Genomic DNA, 6,695 nt, shown 5'->3' on the forward strand with positions numbered 1-6,695 from the left:
GAATGCAAAAATTACTTGGACTGTAATGTCTGTAAAAGTAGCAAGACAAATGTGGCCCCAAAAGGGAGGAAAAGTGACAGAGTCACAACCAGGCCATTTGAATTAGTTCATGCAGATTTAATGGGACCATTTCCTCCATCATTAGGAGGAGCGAAATATGCAATGGTTCTAGTGGATGATTTTACAAGGTTTTCTTATTGTTATACACTAAGATCTAAAACAGAAGTATTTGATACATTTAGAAAATGGTTATTTTCAGTAGAGAGAAGATTTGACCACAAGGTGGCGCAGTTGCAAACGGATCGAGGTACAGAGTTTACAAACACTAGGTTTCAAAGATGGTTAGAAAGTCTGGGAATTAGACATAGAAAAACGAGCCCATATAGCCCATTTCAGAATGGTGTTGCTGAGAGACGCAACAGAGTGTTACAAGAGATGAAAAATGCATTGTTGGCAGACTCTGGGTTGCGTCACGGTCTGTGGAGTGAAGCGATACTAACCTCTAACTTTTTGGTTAACAGAATTTATTCTTCCTCGATAGATGACACACCATATTTCTTGTTATACGGTAAGAAACCATGTTTAAAATATTTGAGGGTGTTTGGATGCATGGCTTGGGTGCATATCCCGAAACAACTCAGAAGAAAAGGTAAAAATAAAACAAGAAAAATGACATTTGTAGGGTATGAACCCAATTCAAAGGCATACCGGTTTTTTGATGGGGATAGAAGTGTGATAATCTCTAGGTCAGCCAGTTTTAATGAAGGGGAAAACTGGGACCAAGTACATGCAAACTCACAGTTATACATCCCCCTACACGAAAGAAAAAGTCAATTAAGACAGACAGGAACACTTAAGCAAGGCGTGGAGTCCTGTGCTGATGATGAAGAAGGAGGAGCTACTACAGATGATGAAGAAGAAGAAGAAAAAGAAGGTAGTGATGAGGAAGGACACGAAGAGGAGGAAGCACATACTAGTAGTCAGATAGAAACACACACAAATTCACATGGTCCCAGGAGGTCCCAGAGGGCAAATAAGGGTGTGCCACCCAATAGATTTGGAGTGAATGGTATTACAGTGTGTAATGTTTATATTGAGCCCAGAAACTATAAAGATGTTTTGAAGCTTCCTGATTATGAGAAGAATAAGTGGTTAGAGGCCATGGAGGAGGAGATGAATTCCATGAAGGAACATCACGTGTTCACTGAAACCAAACTACCACCAGAGCATAAGGTAATAGGTAGTAAGTGGGTGTTCAAAAGAAAATTGCAAAATGACGGAAACTACAGATATAAAGCAAGGTTGGTTGCACAAGGTTTTACATAGAAAAGGTTTATACATTATGATGAGATATTTTCCCCGACAGTTAGATCTGAAACATTGAAAACAACGCTTGCCTTTGCTGTCAGTAAAAATTATGTAATTTACCACTACGATATAACAACTGCATACTTAAACGCAGACTTAAAGGAAGAGTTATATATGGCAAAAGCACCAGGTTTTGAGGGTACTAAACCAGAACTAGTGTACAGGCTAAACAAGGCAATTTATGGTTTGAAACAATCTGCTAAAAATTGGAATGATTGTTTACACCAAGTTCTGATGAAACTAGGATACAAGAACGGTCTAGCAGACCCTTGTTTATATACCAAAAAAGTTGGGAATGATTTAAATATTCTTCTGGCGTATGTTGATGACCTATGTTTTGTAGCAAAAGATCAGAGCCAAGTAGAGTTGTTTGAAAAACAATTAAAAAAGGAATTCAAATTTAAAAATCTAGGGCCAATACAAAATTATCTGGGTGTACAAATAAAGAAAACAGAACATGGACTTGAATTAAGTCAAGAACACAAAATAAAACAAATGTTAGAAAAATATTGTATGGGAGAGTGCAAGAATGTGAGTACTCCCATGACAGTGGATTTTCAAAAGGAAGATGAAATAAGTAAAGATTTTGAAAATAGAGATTTATATCACTCAGCAATAGGGAGCCTAATGTATCTAGCGAACTGGACGCGCCCGGACATAGCGGCGTCAGTAAACATACTCAGTAGATATATAGAAAAACCTAGTGAAAAACACTGGCAAGGATTAAAAAGGATTTTTAGATACCTAAAGGGAACATATAATTATCGTTTAACTTTGCAACCATCAAAAAATTTAAAACTGTCAGCTTATGTGGATAGTGACTGGGCCAACGATGAAAAAGACAGAAAATCTATGACTGGATTTGTCATAAAATTTGGAAGTAATATAGTTGGTTGGAAATCACGAAAGCAGAATTCTGTAGCAATCTCAACTTCTGAAGCAGAGTTTGCTGCCTTGTCAGATTTATGCTCTGAATTAATCTGGTACAAACAATTAACAAAAGACTTAAAGTGTAAAACAGATAATGCAATAAAAGTAATGGAAGATAATACCACCTGTATACAAATGGCCAAAACAGATAGAGTAAAAAACAGGAGCAAACATGTTGATATAAAATATCATAACGTAAGGGAAGCTGTAAAAGGAAAACTAATTGAATTAGAATATTGTAAGACTGAAGAAAATATTGCAGACATATTGACTAAACCGTTGTGTGCTCAAAAGCATGAAAAGTGTATAGATGCATTGGGAATGTGTAATGGGTTCAGGCAATTTAAAAATTAGGAGGAGTGTTAAGGTATATAATTTTTATATAGCCTGAACATAATATGTGTGTGTGCAGAACAAGATTGAGATGACGTCATTCCTTCATCCCTGGCTGATGCAATTCAATGCAATATGAAGATTGCCACACCTGTGTGCATGAAGTCACCTTAGACGGGATTGGACCAGACTGATGCCAGAACTGTATTTAAGAAATGAACTCTGTACAGTCATTCTCTTCTCCTGTGTACTGATGTCTGCATGTCATGCTGCCGGTTTGAATACTGAATACTGAAGTGCTGTATGTATGTATATCCTGTATATATTTTGTAAATACACTGCTGAAAAGAAGAAGCTGTTGTGTGCGTTTATCTGCTCTTTACTCTGCGAGAGACAAGATAAAGTCACAGACGCACACTCCCTTAACACATTCCTTATGGAGAATGGATATGCCCCTGTGGGGAAGAAACAGTTGAGTCCCTGGCACACACCATTCTAGAATGTAGTTTATATAAGTCTGAACATACCCATTACCTCTACCCAATAATGTGTAAATGCATTAGTATACCTCCCGCAGACTACCTGAAGTTTCTGCTGTCCCTAGAGAACCAATTAATATCACAGTCAGTGGCTAAGTTTTTATTCTCAGTTTTAAGAATCCGTAAAGTGTTGTGTTAAGATAGATGTATGATTCAAGTTTCATATTCCTGCTAACTTTTGATATCTAACTTGTTTTGTATATTTTATGTAATGTTTTTATCCTTGTATTTTTGGGTCTTTGACCGTAAAATAAATTCAAGTTCAGGTTCACTCCCATAGTGGCTTGATAGTTAATATTCCGAAGCAGGAAAGATTGGAAGGAGTAAACTCATGTGCTGAGAATTTCCAGTTTCCTGCCTTCTTTATTCATGGGAGTAGCTTTGAACTTGTTGGAACTGCGAGACTGGCTAGATTCCACTACAGTGGTGCCCCGCACAGTGATGATAATCCATGCAGCAAAAATCGTCGCTATACGGATTTGTCGCTATGCGAAATTAAAAAGGACATAGGAATGCATTAAAAACCGTTTAATGCGTTCCTATGGGCAAAATTTACCTTTTAAGCGAAAATCCTCATACGGCGGCCATTTTAGCTGCCCTGTAAGCGAGGAATCCATCCCTGTTTTACCCGGTGGCCATTTTGGAACTGCCGATCAGCTGGGGAAAAACATTGCTATGCGAAAATCGGTAAGCAAAACAGCTTACCGATCATCGCAAAGCAATTTCCCCCCATAGGAAACATCGTTATGAGATCGCAAAAGCGATAGTAAAAACATCGTCGCTATGCGGATTGGTCGTTAAACGGGGTGCCCGTCATGCCAGGCACCACTGTATTATGGAATTGGGGAGAGGGTGCTTATTGAAAAAGCCAATGTTATCACCGTGAGGGTTATGTCATGGTTTAGGTTATTGAAGCTAGAATGCAATTTCTGAATGGGATTTGTAGTCATGGAATTGTATAGAAGGAATCCATATTGGTCTGTGTGTCATGTAACTAGATGCTTCGAGAAGCTGTTTTCTCTTGCAGCTAGTTGGAATTTTCCATGTAGTTAGCTTGGTCAGGGTCGATAAGGGCCAAGACATAACATCAAGAAGATGGTCAACAACACCTGCACATCTCATGAGAAACGGAGATGGAGAGTGGAGGAGCAGTCCTTCGTCCCGATTGGTCTACGTCACTGGACAGTGGAGAAGAAGGGTGGTTCCAGCATGAGAGAAAAATGGAGGGATGCTGACAGAGAGAAGACTTTTTGGACTTTTTGGATTTTACTTTGGATTTTGGATTTTGTTTTTTAAGTAAATTGCTAGGATGTAGTTCATAGCAAGGAATAGAGAAGGGGGGGTTAGCCTTACCCACCTTTCTAGCTTTTAATTAGAGTTTTCTTATTTTATTTTTGTAGCTGGAATTTGCTAAAGTTCTAACTGCCTTAGTTTATGGAAATGTACTTGAATGCTATGCTTTGCAACAAACTGAATATCTATAAATTCTTTATTTTTCTAATAAAACCATAATTCTTAAAAACCTATGTTTGGTCTCTTGAGCAGATAGCCTGCCAAATTGGTTTTTCTTTTCGGCCACAAGGATGCTACTTGAGTCCGTTATTTACCAGAGTTTTGCGAGCCTTGGCAGACTCACAAACTCATGATTTTTATCTTGGGTTTTCTCAGTTAATTGCTAAGTGGGAACAGACTTGGGGAAAAGGGTGTCAGTGGCATGGCCTGGCTCATTGCAGCTTTTATAGGAGTACACCGGACCCCGGAACCTCTCTGTTCCAGCCGCAGATTTCTCTTAGGAGGCTGTGTGCTTACAAGTTATACAAGCTCTCAGTTCTACGGGAGATTTGCATCATTGAGGGAGGTTTATCCCAAGTATCTTTAATGAGTTGTAAAACAGATTTATTGAAAGAGAGACTGACTGGCGAGGTCGTGTCACGAAGGATGTCATCAAAGACATGATCAGGCAATGGAGGGGAAGGTTCCTCAACCTGAAGGTGAAGAGTGTGAGCCATTCTCGAAATCAAATGAGTGTAGGAGGAGAGGTCCTCAGACGGGGAGGTGGGTTGAGTGTCCTTGGTCCCGTCGGGGGAGGGTTAGGAATGTCAGGAGACGAGCGATGTGAAGAGACAGACTGGTTGTCATCAAAGGAGGGTTGTGAGTAAGGTGACACATCATGACATTGAGGTTCGTAGGGGGATTGATCCTGCATATGAGGTTGCTCCATGGCATCGGGAGTGGTATAGGATTCCCATGACGATGGAAGTCTGGGCTGGGACGATGTTGGGGGCAGTGACTGTGTCTTGGCGGATCCTTGCTCTGGAAGAGGGGAAGATTTAGAAGGTTCAGGGCGAAACGAACCCGTTTCTGTTTGGTCGGCATGGTATCGCCAGACAGCGGGGACTGCCAGACAGCGGGGTCGAAAAACTGGTATGACATCATAGGGAATGGGAAGAAGTCCCCAAATGATGTGTCAGGTCTCTGTGGGGAAGTATGCTTTCGTTTCTCTGTTCATTTCCTAAGGGAGCGGGTGGGAGATTTGGGATCACAGACCTGGGTTCCAATTGCCTTACCTGTTGCAGGGTTGAAATGGGCTGAGGACAGGCTGGATGGGATCACAGCCGCTGGGTAACCAAAATTTGGTGAAAGACTCGATGCCATAGCAGAAATCACCGTTTGATGAATGCCCTTCTGGACAGAAGGAAAGTCATAGTCGTCCCTCGAAGAACCCTCCGAAGGGGAGGAAGGAAAGGCTAAGGTGGCTGGGAACGACTAGTTTTATCTGCTGTGGAAGTTTTGGCAGTGGACTTCTTCTTAGAAGAAGGAATGGGAGGTTTAGAGGACTTGGTGGAATTCATTGGCTTCAATGTCCTCTTTCTGCTTTGGGTCCGCAGGAGAAGCTGGGGCCTCGGGTTCAGAAGAGGGCTCAGCAGCGGGGAGACGATCGGATGAGGACGCAGGGGATCAAACCGAGTCCCAAGGAGGGAACGGAGGATTCATCGCAATTTGCCAAAGGTGACACCGTAGTCTATGGAAGTGCTGCTTCAACGCCGGAAGAGTGAGGTTCTTGTAAGCGGTGCAGGAATGAGTGGGGTGAGATTCCTTCCTTTTACCTTCCTTCCATCCTTCCTTCCTTCCTTCCTTCCTTCCTTCCTTCCTTCCTTCCTTCCTTCCTTCCTTCCTTCCTTCCTTCCTTCCTTCCTTCCTTCCATACTTACTTACTTACTTACTTACTTACTTTGTTCCTTTCATACTTTTTGTTCCTTCCCTCCAAAATTCCAGCTCTCCTTCATTCCTTTCCTTGCTTCATTTTTTCCTTTAATTCTTCTTGTTCCTTCCCTCCTTCCATCAAACCTTACTTTTTCATTTCATTTTTTTTGGTCCTTGCTTCCCTACATGCCTTTCTCCCTCCCTCCCTCCTTCCCTTCCTTCCTTCCTTCCTTCCTTCCTTCCTTCCTTCCTTCCTTCCTTCCTTCCTTCCTTCCTTCCTTCCTTCCTTCTTTCTTTCTTTCTTTCTTTCTTTCTTTCTTT

General features: G+C 41.2%; 1 long non-coding RNA gene across 1 annotated transcript; it reads left to right on the forward strand.

Annotated features, from left to right (window-relative positions):
- Window positions 1–386: 386 nt before the first annotated feature.
- LOC144585165 (uncharacterized) lies at window positions 387–2,985 on the forward strand. Its single transcript, XR_013539678.1, has 2 exons — window positions 387–568; window positions 2,711–2,985. It is a non-coding gene; the product is annotated as an uncharacterized LOC144585165 (long non-coding RNA).
- The last annotated feature ends 3,710 nt before the right edge of the window (window positions 2,986–6,695 follow it).

The sequence above is a fragment of the Pogona vitticeps genome, chromosome ZW-PAR (genome assembly GCF_051106095.1).
Source record: "Pogona vitticeps strain Pit_001003342236 chromosome ZW-PAR, PviZW2.1, whole genome shotgun sequence".
Lineage (NCBI taxonomy): Eukaryota > Metazoa > Chordata > Lepidosauria > Squamata > Agamidae > Pogona > Pogona vitticeps.